Source organism: Acanthisitta chloris, unplaced genomic scaffold (assembly GCF_000695815.1).
Source record: "Acanthisitta chloris isolate BGI_N310 unplaced genomic scaffold, ASM69581v1 scaffold3752, whole genome shotgun sequence".
NCBI lineage: Eukaryota > Metazoa > Chordata > Aves > Passeriformes > Acanthisittidae > Acanthisitta > Acanthisitta chloris.
This window is the reverse complement of record NW_008662019.1, coordinates 48,850-62,839: the sequence shown is the minus strand read 5'-3', so window position 1 is coordinate 62,839 and position 13,990 is coordinate 48,850. Positions and strand designations below refer to the sequence as shown.

The following is a 13,990-nucleotide window of genomic DNA, read 5'->3' as shown; positions in this document are numbered from 1 at the left end:
TAGTCTTTCTAATCATTTCATAAAGCCTTTTGCAAGTTAAATTGTTATGTAAAAGAATAACAAGAATGCTATGTAAAGCTTCAAATGTTTTTGCATACAACCCCTCCTTTAGAAATCAGTGTTGAACTTAATTTATATAATTCAGATTTTATTTCCTGTCAATATTATGAAGTTCAAAATTCAAAAAGCCTTAACACAAATGTGTTTCATTAGCCTTTTCCATATATTGCTAATTTACATGTTTCTAACTACCTAACCAACACTATACTGCATTAACCTATTAGTCTGCACACTCTATAATATTAGTATTGCATTTAATAAAACCTTACAAACACAGCAAAGGATTCCTCTGAAAATAAAAAGAATTGTTACTTTCAAAAAGCAAAGAAAAAGAGACTTGGAAGGTTCTGGAAGGTCAGACAAGTCTGACCCACTTCCAATACTACCTGACAGGTATTATTAGGGATCAAGCATGACTACATTGCTCTCAGCATCCAACTAGGTTTAAGTTTTTGAAGAATGTTTACATATATATGTGTAAGTCTATCCTATGTCTAAAGCCAGCATAAAGAATCTCATAAAGAATTGAATTTTGCTTTTTGAAGAGTGAAGAGCCAGATGCACTCCTCCAGGGGAAGCACAGATGCACAGGAAAGGGGAAGAGTTTCAACAGAGAGCCAGGAGAAACAGCCTAAAAAAAAGAAAGAACTTACCCATCATGTTCTTATTGACCAGGGTGAGAGCATGAGAGGAGGAAAAGATAGGATTGTGACTGCTGCTGCACAGAAGGACTTTTCTCCCTGGAATCACCTGATACTACCCTGTTCTTTCCCTGAAGCTTGCAGTGAGATCATGGGTACATAATGCTTCTGGCAGTTTGCTAGCACTTACTATGCTAAGTATGTTTATCCAACAGCAGTAAGATATCTGACAGAAAAAGCTTGGGAAGTGTCTTCCGTAGGAATGACTAAGGGGTAGGAAAATATTTGGCATGTACTTATTTTATTCTTAGATTCTTCCCTGACCATCAACTATAGGTCAGTCCTGGACTGAGCATATTAGGTTAGCTAGACCCTTTGTTTGTGTCACTTGATATACTGGGGTTTTTGCTGTTCTTGAATGGTTTTTAGATGAGAAGGAAAGGAAATAAGGGGTCATAGGTAAAGATTTATTTTTATCTAAATGATGCATTATGTTCCCATTAAAAATTTCTATACCTTAAAGTGCTTTTCTTTCAATCCAGGGCTTTCCTCTACAAGAAACACTCTTCCCAGTTGTTTTCACTATGATTATTAACTTTAAATGATAATTGATTCCCTGGGAAGTTGAAATTATTCTGAGCTAATTTCTAAGAGTTCAGGTGTGTTTCCATCTCTCACTGGACCATGTCTAGCATCCTGCCAATTAGCTCTACATCACAGAGTCTGGCAGAAGAAAGTGACTGTTTGGCTTGTCCATCTTTCTAGTCAAAAAGTTGTAATTATCAGTGAGACACTGTGTTAAATGTGACTGGTTTAAGCTAAATACGTGATGCAACAAAGGGAGCTTTGGCAACAAAAGCAGCTGCCAAGAAACTATTTATCAATACTTGATTCCCACTTGCCTTATGGTCCTTTGAAAATCATAGGTCCAGGCAACTGCTGCTCTGGGAGATGCAATTGTCCTAACAGGCATCTGAATGGGCAAAGTACATTTTTAAAGAACCCTGTTCACTTTCGCTTAGTCACTATTTGGTGAAGAGTCTTCTCAGTCAGAATAACCTCATCCTTAGCAAGAGAGGATACTGCCATGCCTATTTTTGCCAGCATGGCTAAAGGTTTGTGAACTTACTCTTCCAAGGACTGTTTACAGTCTCTCTCCACAGAATCATCTTAGGAAAATACTTAACACAATTCTCAGGCTAAAATCTGCCTCTCAGGCTCCAATTGTAAAAAAAAAAATAGCTTGGATATGAAATTCTCAAGTACAGCATAATGAAAAATTAGGTGAGCCAAGCTTTCTTTCTTCTTCTTTCCTTGTCTTACATAAAGGATAAAAAGAGAGATGAAGAAGTTAAGAACTTATTCCTATATTTCTGAGTTCCTGGATGTAAAATACAGAGCTGCAAGCTTAAGTTCTGGACCAAAATAAACACAGTGGCAAATCTCCTATTAATTTAGGCAGATCAGCATTTTATCTACACTTTTTACCTGCACTTTATTTTACATGGGAAGTGCCTAAAGAGAGAGTTTCAAGATATTCAGTGGTAGTCTACTCAGAGGAGCTAGACACTCAGAAGAAACTTAGCTGAAATCAGTGGAATTATAGACCTGTAAGATGAGCATAAAGTGTGATGTCAGTCATATGAATACAAATACATCTAAAGCATAAAACATGTTGGATAATTTTCTCTCTGGATCACCAGATCTGTAGCTCTTTTGATGTGAACTTCAGCTTGCGATCTAAGAGACCTGATAATCCACACAGTAATTCACATTAGATGTTAGAAGAGAGATAGAAGTATATGTAAATGTACAGATGTAAATGTGGACTTCAGAAAAGAGGTAGAAAATGATGCCATTTCAATTATACTGTAGATAACAAAAAGTCATATAGTGAGAACATTCTTACAGTTACATAGAGCTTTTAATAATATCAATATGTTAATAACTAAAATATTGTAAAGGGATGTTCTTGGGCCATGCCCAACCTCCTTGGGGGGACCCATTTCAGTCCAGCACCATTTGAACCCCTTCTGAATGGGTTTCCCTACTTGGCTCCTTCCATCTCTTAAGGGAGCATTCAGCCCTCACTGCCCTGACAGATATGAGGACCTCAAGAACTAGCTGATGCTCATGATACTGTATGAGATGACTCCTATTTATAATGTTACAACTTAAAGATTTTCAGCAGTGTATTAATGGTAAACCAAATCTTTTCGGATTCAAAAGCTGAAGAATATTAAACAAATTCTAAAGAAAGTTTATGGTAAAAAAATAGATCATCAGAAATACATAAATTGTAGCAGAAATCTGGAATGAGGCACATAGTACAAAGTAGCAAAGAAATATTTGCCATTAACAAAAATATTTAAAGGTCTATTTCATGCACATTAAAATTTATCTGTTGAAAATGTAAGATAAAATTAAGGCAAGATGAATCGTTAATTCTAAACATGTTTAGTTAGAAGGTTTATTTTAGGTTAGCATTAAACATACTATTTTATAGAAAGTCAAGGTGGCAGCATCCCTTATGATTAAATGCTGCCACTAGTGTTAGCAGCAGCTCCGACAGCAAGAGTCAGAAATAGTTACCTGTTTTTTTTTGTTTCTTCAAGTAGCTATCTTAGTTTCTACAATGTTTATATTTCCTGATAAGTCTTCCTTCCAGCAGAATCACTTACAGCTGAATCCTAATTACCTTGACAAAACTTTCTGCATTGCTAGTTCCCTCTACTGTTTCGGCACTAAATAACCAGAAGCACACACCTCTCGAACTCTGAAACACCCTGCTGAAAAGAAGGAATATTATTTTTTTCACTTCACTGAGCCTTCCCTTGCACACACACATTGTTTATTACATCAGTTTTTAGGTGCTTCCAAGCATTTTCTTGAGATAAGTACTATGAATTCCATGGACATTTAGCATGAAGTATAATGAGGCTTTGATCAAGGCATCAAAAGGAATGAAAGTAAGAATGGCAATTACAGAAATTACAGATAATCCACTATATTTAAATTAAAGTGTGCATGTTTAATCACCATAGATTATGAAGAATCAACAGAAAAAACTACATTACCTTGAACACAACAGATAGAAGAGAGTATTTTAAGATTAAAAAAACAAAATATCCCCTATACTTCATACATTCACCTTTAATTTTGACCTATCAATAGCTACAAAGTGATTGTGAAAAATACTACCCTAGGTTTTGCTGTTCAACATTCTTTAACCTTGCAAAACATTTAATAAGCAGCTTTGCCATTACTATGACACAAACAGAGCCAATATGTGAGCTTAGCATCTGTTTCATGGCGCTTCTAAAATTTGTTATCTCCGGAAAGAAGATATTCATTCCCATCTTTATTGTAGAACATGACTTGGTGTTCAAGAAATTGCTTTTCTGTTAGCAAATTTGCTTTGAGACTTGCCAGTCATGGAGTAAAACAAGTCACCAGACCTATGAAGGTCAATATTGAGAAAATAAAATTATATAGAAAGGATAATGGTTCAGGGAAAGACATGGCACATGCCCCTTCAGGGAAACTGTTGTTGAGAAAATTGTCAGCTTTTATTAAGAAAGATCTTTTCCAAAGGATATCATTAACAATTTGCCTTTCTTTTCAACTCTCTAGCTATTCAGAATTTATTCTGTTTCAGTAACTGGATAATTTTTCCACACCAAACACATTTTCATAGCAGATTTTAAGATATTGAAGAAAAGTTGCCTTCAGTTACAGGCTACAACAAATAAAGCTCCATGACTTTGCAGTTTTTCACAGAATACATTTAGACTGAAACAACTGGCACAACAGTAATTTTAATATTTTATGTTGTGATTCTGGCAACTAGTCAAGCTCTTCTAAATGTAAATGGATGATCAAGTAGTTCCAGTAATTCTGTATCAGAATAATATAGTAATTGCCAGTACAAACCATTATACTTTAGTTTCCATTGTAATCCTACTCATATTCTTCTATAGCCTTATTATAACCTCTGTATAATATTTCCAGTGCACCTTACTTATTTTCAGTGAAACTTTAGATTCTAATTTTCCCTCCTCCCCCGATAGTATCCCAAAAGGCAGTGAAAAACAAGAGTTCTTGCCTGTATTTTGAGCCCTGACTTTTGAACTAAGGTAATTAGCAAAATTTAGACTTGGTTCATCCTTCTCACAGAATGGTTCCATTAAAGCATAAAGCTTTTGTTTTAGAACTGTCAAAGTGTTTAAATATAAGAAAATTACTTCAAAGTTGTCCAAATGTACTCCAAAAGCTGTAAATGCAATATTTTTATAACAAAGTAAAAAATAGTGAACTTTTTAAGGAAGTACTTCTGGACCCTAGGAAGCCTAACAATTTCTTTGTTCCTTGAAACTTGTCAGCCTTTCCAGGATTCTAGTGCTTTATGCTGATCTAAAACCACTGTGCTTAAACTCAGTATTACAACTGAAATAATATTAAGTAAATTTGTCATAAAAACTTAGCTCATATTGAAATAAGCAAAGATATTGCTCATTCTACCAATTCACATTTTAATAAATATTAAAATTTATAAAATTCCTACTCTTAGTATTGTAATTAAATCAATGTATCTTGGTATCTGATTTTAAAAGGCAATGGAAATAATTTGCTGGTTTGTCATATATCCAGGTTTAATTTTGATAAGGTGCTTTTAACACTAAAACAAAGAATTCTATCAGCTGATCTACATTCTCAGAGCTAATTACACTAAGCCTCCTCAGACAAAATCTTGCCCTGAGTAACAGACTTTAACAGAATATTTGGTGTAGTGAAGTGGAGTGGCTGAACAAAGATGCTTTAACAAAGATTATTGATGGAAATGACAAGTCTCAAGAATTTTAAGGGCAAAATATGCTTGCAGGAAGGTGCTATAGAGACAGTAATAGAGATTGAAAAAGTCCTCAGAAGCTTAAAGATAATTAAAAACATATACTGAACATCTCCTGGCACTGCTTTCAACAAAGTAAGACTGAATTTTCAGATTCTCCAAGACCAAATACAACAATGAAAGCAATAGTGGTTCACCTTCTCTCAGGATTCAGATTTGCATTATCTTTTCCTTCTCAGCAAAGGAAAAGCATTGATTCTACCTCTATCTAGCTTTCATCCCATTACTCAAATGGTCAGGCTTACCAAAGAAAGTAAACAAGCAATAGCAAAATGAGTTTAAATTATTTAGATAATTTCATTGTTTTCTAAAACACAGGTTGACTAAAACCATTGAACTGACAGAAGTCAGAGGGAAGGTCTGAAGTAGAGGATAGGGCTGACCAACTAGGAATAGCAAAGAGCAGAGATTTCTTAAACTAGGTTTGAGCATAGAGAAATATTTCTCTGTCAGACTATCTAAGATGTAACCATGTTGTAAGTCTTCCAATATTTGCATCATTTCTATCCAAATGATTTATGTAAAAGTGGGACAACCTAGATCAGAATGTCTGTTTGTTCACAATGTGACCATGCATTCATTTGTCACATTCATTAAGTATTTAAACCAGCTTCAGACAGGAAGTATTTAAAGTAGCAGAGACTAACCAGAACTGATTTAAAGGGTTCCAATTTCCCTTCAGATAACAATGTGCAACTTGCACCAGGAGACCTTTGAATAAAATAATGTATAATCATGTCTGTATCTTGAAAATCATTTTGGTTCCTCTACTAGCCTGTCAGTAAATGTACTCCAATATCACCTTGATACCTTGAAAGAACTATTTTCTCTTCATTTCTTTTGTTCAATAACTTCAGTAACTGTGCCAGCAATTATGAAATGCTTTCGTCTTCCTATACTAAAAAAAAAATACTCAAAAAATCAAGCAGAACTATGGATCAGATGTGAGAAAACCACACCAGAATTAGTTTTACTTCATCTTGCCAATATTAGCTAGCAGATTATTTTTCAACCAATGAAATTACAAAACCCATGATGAAACACAGTTGCATTTCTCAATTTCCTTAGCTTGAATTTCATCAAATTTGTTTCCTGTAGAGTCATCAGCAAATAGACCTATGTCAGCTAAAGGCTCTGAATGTTATTCATGTATCTATCAGTTTCTTTTTTGAGAGTCTACCATAACACAGTATTTAAAGTGTGTTCTTCCTAGGTCAGCACTTCTGAAGTGTCAAAGATCCTGAGGGAAAAGGAAGAATTCTAGCTGGGAACAATTATACCCTGCATCGGTGTCTGTGTAATTTTTTATAGTGGGAAAAGCTCAGGCAAAATTTTTATAAGAAAATGCAAAAGGCAAGAAAAAATGTAACCATTACCTGCATTATCACCCATATTTTCATGTCTCATAAATTATACAAAAGGAATTAGAGCCATATAAGTAAAAACACTAGTCAAAATTTATATAGAGGGAGATGGAGATTGTCAAAATCTATGATATTCCCACTGTGTCACATGGACAGAGTTCCATAGCGATTTCATTTTGACACTAAATCAGGAAGGAGACATTCAATTTCATTATCTTTATCTGGATATATTTTTTATATGCTAAATTGATAAAAAATAATGAGTATCTCTTTCAAAATCAGGAAGGCTGTTACAGTTTTTAAGCTTGCCATCTCTCAGCATACCTTTGGGAGTATGAACCCTATTTATGTCATGTGTACACAGTAAGACAGATGCTCTACCTGGCAGACTATGTAGTCCTGGTTCCCATTCCAAGGAATCATTAAAACAGTCACTTCTTCCCTAGCTCAGGCATCTGGATTTCCAACTACTGAAGAGAGAGCAAGGAAGAACAGATGCAGTTCATCTGACTTTCATGAAGTGTGAAGTCAAGAATAGAGAAGACAAAACTCAAGGCCTCTGAGTCCCACAATACAGTTCTCCAGCTTCTTCTCCTGACAAGCTGAGCTGCAAGGTTGCACTGCATGTTTCAAGGACAGGTTCCCATTTTTATTCCAGATTCCCATGGAATTTCTACCCAGTTCGACTCTAAAGGAGGTACATGATTTATACAACTTGGCACCTTTTTCACAGGGGTTCTAAAAATGCTAAATATGTCAAATTGTCAGTCCATTTTTACACTCTTAATTATTTTTTAATGTGATTAAGCTACCAATTCCTATGAAGTGAACAGAGATCTTGCCAAAGTATTTCAATGTCAGGGTGAAGTACTTCTTGGAAGTCCTCCTTTTCTTAGCCAAAAATGATTTGTTGTTGAAGATGATTTTCTTAGTTCATTCAGCATTTAAAATATTGTTCAATACTGGCAGTATCAATGCTTTAAAAATGTTATTATAAAGTAGAGGTAAAGAAGAAAAAACAAATTCATGCTACAGATGAAGTTCACTGCAAAAGGGACAGAAAATAGTACTGAATCTCAAATTCTATCCACAACACAAGTATATTTCCCAGGTTGTAACTTTTTTCTTTGGTTTTTTTTTTTGCTTTTTACACAGAAGATTGAAGCTTTTTGCTTCCCATGCTTTACAATTTTCAGACATCATTTTCATAATTTTTCACTCTCTGTGGTGCAACACTCAAAGGAATCCACTCCCACTGTTGGCAGGACCTACCACAGATTGCATTGGATATTAACGCAAGAGGCTTAATCTGAGAGGATTTGAAAAGAGATTTCTACAGGAGAACAGGACTGATATTTAACCTGTGTATGCAATTTGCCTTCTTCAGCACAAATCTTCATCAACTGTTTCAGCCCTGGCTTTGACAGTGTAAGAAGATGCAATAAATGGCATGGTCTCCTTTAAAGGTTGAAATGTTCCCTGTCTTTTATTGTCTCGTATCTTCTTTTCCCTATTGTATTGTATAGTATGTCTACCAGTATTCTTTAATTAATATGGATTTATTTGGAGTCATTAATTTCTACCATATTACCAATGGTTTGCAATATCTGGAGGCTCTCCTAAGGCCCTAACTCAGAGGACTGATTGAATTAGGGGTAAATTTTCTTCAAGTGTTGTAGGAGAATGAAAACACAATGGAAACAGGTGGGGAAGTAATTGAGACCAGCACTGAGGAGAAAGACTTGGGAGTAACAGTGGACAAGAAACACACCATGAGCTGCAGTGTGCACGAGCAGACCAGAAAGCCAGTCAAATCCTGGGCTGCATCAAAAGGAGTGTGGCCAGCAGGTCAAAAGAGGTGATTCCACTGCTCTACTCTCAAGACACCTACCTGGAATACTGCATGCAGTTCTGGTGCCCTCAACATAAGAAGGACATTAAACTGTTGGAGCAAGTCCATAGGAGGGACATGAAATTGGTTAAGAGGACTGGAGCACCTCCCCTATGAAGACAGGCTGAGGAAGTTGGGGCTGTTCAGTGTGGAGAAGAGAAGACTGTGTGGAGACCTCAGAGCAACTTTTCAATATCTGAAGGGCCTAAAAGAGAGCTGGAGAGGGACTCTTTATTAGGAGCTGCTATGATAGGACAAGGGGTAATGGATTCAGATTGAAGGAGGGGAAGTTTAGGTTAGATATTAGAAAAAGGTTTTTGACTGTAAGGGTGGTGAGACACTGGAACAGGTTGCCCAGGGACTTGGTGACTGCACCAACCCTGGCAGTGTTCAAGGCCAGTCTGGATGAGGCCTTGAGCAACCTGATCTAGAGAGGAGGTGTCCCTGCCCATGGCAGGGGGTTGTGACTAGATGATTAGGTCCATTCCAACCCCTAAAATTCTATGATTCTATGACTCATTCAGTTCCTTGACATAGATTAAATCTCAATACATTTTATTATCTGTAAAAATGGAAGAAAAATCACTGGCTTTGCTGCTGTTAGGGATAAAGGTACACACATCAGTCAGTCTGCAGCCAACTTTCTGATGTAGATGTTGTACTAACCAAAGGTTCTTTTGTACTCAAGTATTACACAGCAATTCTGATAGGTGTAATTAGCTAATAACAGTTGTAGAAAGACTGATGGTAAAGATGACATACGTTTCTTTATGCTGCTTCAGACACAGAGGTCTTGTGTGTACACAAAGTATTCACTGTGCAAGTTATTTCTGATGCTCCCTGCCAATACAAAATAGAATTTCAGTGTCTGTATGTAGCAATGATATATTTGTACTATCTGTACTTTGCTGCTAGTTAAAATGAGGAAATATTTCTGATATAAAACTGTAATTACAAGATAGATGGTAAAACGTGAATCTTTCAGACTTTTGGAAACAAAGTAAAGCAGAACAGAAAAAAAAGCAGTATATTTATAAGCAAATATTTTTCCATTTTTTAACTGTACTGTCAAAGAACCAAAGCCTACTGCTCTTACACTGCTGGTAATAAACTTGTCTAGTTGAACTGGATGCTGGATCTATGTGACCCTTCAGTATATCTGTAATGTCTGATTTTTGGAAAAGGCTGAAATCTACAACACAAATGTGTGTTCTATACCATTTATTGCCTGAAAACCTTAAATTGCTTTAAATTGCACCATTCACTAATTCAGACAAGTGGCAGTCTCATTTTTAGTTCATTAATGAGATTCAAAAAACTGCTTTGTTTTAAAGAATAATAAATAAAAATCAGCAGGGAATACTGGTGTGTCATTAGGAAGCAATCTGTGAAACAGTGATTTGGGGATAGAAACCTAGATTAATAATCATTTTAAACAATAAAAGAGTTAAAGTTGCAACCAAATATTAACTCAAGGAATGTTCAACACTTTAGCAAATTAGCAAATTGCCATATATTAGCTCATTTAGAACTTTCAGGCAACAATAGGGAGAGAATGCAAAATTGAGTCTAAAACCCTGGAGTCTTGCATTTGAGAAAAATGACAGGATAAGGCTATAGACAGAGATACATGGATTTAAGGGAATCAAGATAAATCCCAGAACTGCTGGCAACTTCTCCCATCGCCTCCTTTGGCCAGATCTATGCTGCCTTTAAGAGTCATTCCAACAGGGATACATAAAAACGTCCATCTATTCTGTCAGTGTTTCAGGCTCTTAGAATTCCCATAGGCAGCACAGTGCATAGGAGCCCTTTGGAGACCTCTGAGACAAGTTCTTCCATTTGTTCAGCTGCATATAAAATATGATGATCAAATCTAAAGACTCTACCTCTCTCCTGGAATACTGAAAACTTTTATAATTCTTTTCATTTTGCTAAGAGTCAGGGCTTGCAGAAATATCTCTGAATTATTAAAAACCTGTCACTAAGAGTGAGATAACAAAGAATTGTATTTCAGACCAGTGTCCCTGAGCTGCCACAGCTCCAGCTGCTCTGTATGCCTACTTGTACACAGATTTCAAAAGGTTAAGACAAAATCGCAGGGCCTAATGACAATACATATTTGTTCTAATTGCTAGAATTTAGTAGAAAATTACTTTGGCCAATACATCACTTTCAGGCATTATTTCTCAAGATAAAGCCAGGCTTTGCCACATGGCCAGCTGTCAAGAGTTGTTTGTTCTTTAAAGTTACAAACTTTGGATGTGTAAAATCCCAAATGTCCTCATCAGTGTAAGAGTCATTTAGAAGAATAAGAGGAGTTGATCTGTCCTACATAGGAAACACAAAAAATAATACTGAATGCTTCAATTCCTACAATTTGTATCAAGTTTTGCTTTCAAGAACTTGTAGAAGTCTATACCTACAGAAATGAAACAATACATACATTCCACATCTGTAATATAGGACTAATTTAGGACTGAAAACTGATATTTCTACATCATAAATTATTATCAGAAACAACAGAATATGTGGTAATTCAATTTCTTTATCAGTTAAAGAAGAGATGCAATTTTCTCTATGGCTATTATGTTCAGAAATGTATTTTAAATGTTGTTTTCTGATCCTTCTGCCTCACTTCTCTTCCCTTAAAAAAAGACCATAAACCCACTAAAGTAAATAAACTATTACTTTCAGTGCCCTAATGGATATATTAAATCCACACCGGCTTTCCGTTCACTTAATTTTCAAATCACTGAATTTACAAGTTGCAGCAGGATGTTCTGCCTTGGAATGAGGTAAAACAACTTGAACAATGCTCCATTTGCAAAGCTATCAGTGGTAAATGGAGAAGGGAGCATCATGCTGCTTTTGGTGTTGAATAATGCTGAAACCAGTCTGACTCATCAATTCTCAACGATAAACATCCTGATAGTGAGATGAAGATTCGGTAAACCTCATAAAGGAACAAACAAATGATAATACTGATAACTTATCTAAAGCTGCTGAGCTGACACAGCTGCCCTGGAGACATCTGACTGACAGTCAATCACTTTATACAATAAAAGACCAGTCCCAAATTTTAAGGGTAGGGTTTTCTAACACATCTCTTCTTGGAGGGTATGTGTGAGGATTCCTGCCTTGAGTTGGAATGCCCCTCAAGGTTACTCCTCAAGGCTGAGAGAGATTTGCCCACAGCCATTGGTGTGGATGAGTAACACCAACCTCTACTTAATAATTGCTTTTGCTAGCTTTAATACAATTGTTTTAATGTTGCTTCAAATCGCTTTATAGTGTACTGTATTATAATAGTTGTTATAGCTCCTATACTGTGTAGTAAATAACTCTGATTAAAACCTTTTTGTCTAATCATTCTCATAATAAACCATATATATTTATATAAATATATCTGGTTTGTCATCCTTAATCCCTGTGGGACAAAGTTGTACAAAGGCTAAACTACGCCTGTATAATCCTTTAGACATAAACTGTCAACAAAGTCTGGGACTAAAATTGGTTCCAGCAGCACTTAGGCTCCTCTCTGAGAAGGAGTTTAGAAAGCAAGGGAGCCTTTCTGCACCTCAGGACTGAACAGGAGCTTCTCTAGCAAACTTTGTCTGAGGTTCCCGTTCTGCCTTTGACACAAGTCATAATTGCCTAATAAGACAAAATCATTTCAAGGGGGTTAATACTCATGTATCTTGGATGGACCATACCTCTTTGGGTTGTGCAATAAATATATAAATTGAAATGCTATGAATTCCTAATTTGTAGTCCTTTCTTTTCTTCTTTTAAATAAGATGTGAGACTGTTCCAGAGAAACCAGAAAAGCCTTGAAAATCTAAAAAAAATTCCAATTTTCTTAAAATTTCAGTACCTGAAAAATTTTGTTCATTTTTCATCTGGGTTGTTCCTTTTTAAGAAGTATTCTTGGTCTTGTGCATGGTGCTCAAATCTTTAACTGATAACTACCTAAATGTAGTTTTATCATTTGCTCCTAATTTATTACTTGTAAGATCTCCTATGAGTCTCAGACATTCCCAGAATACTTCTGGAATTTATGATATTATGGCTGAACTGAATTTGCTCTACAGGGTCTTAAAGCTGAAACCACAAGAACAGATTGCAGCGTCTCTTCCTTTTATCCTCAAGGAACATATTTCATTAATTTAAAATTGGTTTACTCTCATCTTCTGAGCACAATAAATGGTATTGTAGTAAACCTATGAAGTTCTGTACAATCTAGAAAAAGAAATTAAATATTACATAGTGAAGTCTCTCTTCCTGTATGTCACAACAACAGCACATATCACCAAGGATATCCAAGAACAACACTGCATGTGTGAGCCAACAGTTACTAAGCAGGGATAAGTAATTTCTCTCAACAGCCTGAGTCCAATGTTATTTATGAAATTACTGTCTCACTGCTTTGACAAGAGACAAAAAGGTTAAATTATAGATTTTCAGATCAGAACAATGAATCAATTAATCTGGCTTTCAATACAATGTAGATCACAGAGCCTTAAGCCTGTAAGTTCTACAATTTCTCTCTCACATCCCTTAGGCAAAACGTGCTCTTTCTCAACAAACCATAAGTATCAATTTATTAATGCAGGCCAAGATTTCTAAAATAATTCATTTAAAGTACAGGGAAAACAAAATATAGGCAGAGTTGAAATCCAGAAGAGTTTTTTATGAAGAACAAACTTCGTTACATGAGTTGCCACATGTAACATTCTGTCCCGGTCTGATAAGACACGGGACAGTTCAACGGACTCCCCCAATGTGAATTAAAACACAAATGAGGTCAAAACCATTAATGAGTGAGACTTAATTATTGGTCAAACAAGGTGAAGAGGAGGTGCAATAGGAAAGGGGGAAGTGAGCAATATTTGAGATGCCAAAGCAGGGACAGTCACCATTATAGACCCAGCAGCATTCTGATGATCTGTAGTCATGCTGACAGTAGGGATAGTCACTACCATAGATCCAGCAGAGTTCTGACGAGCTGTAGTCATCATTTTGTTGGTGGTGGGTAGAGACACACACGATCCGGATGTTAGTCCTTTTTTATGGCACTCTGCCAGGGCATTGATTGGTCAGCTCCCCTTGAGTTGATGGCAGG

At 36.0% G+C, this 13,990-nt stretch overlaps 1 protein-coding gene across 1 annotated transcript in view; it reads right to left on the bottom strand.

The window, feature by feature from the left end:
- Positions 1–13,990, bottom strand: part of LOC103798174 (zeta-sarcoglycan-like) — a gene marked incomplete at its 3' end in the record, with an annotated part of 103,526 nt that overhangs the window by 40,827 nt on the left and 48,709 nt on the right. The gene's annotated exons all lie outside the window — the stretch shown is intronic.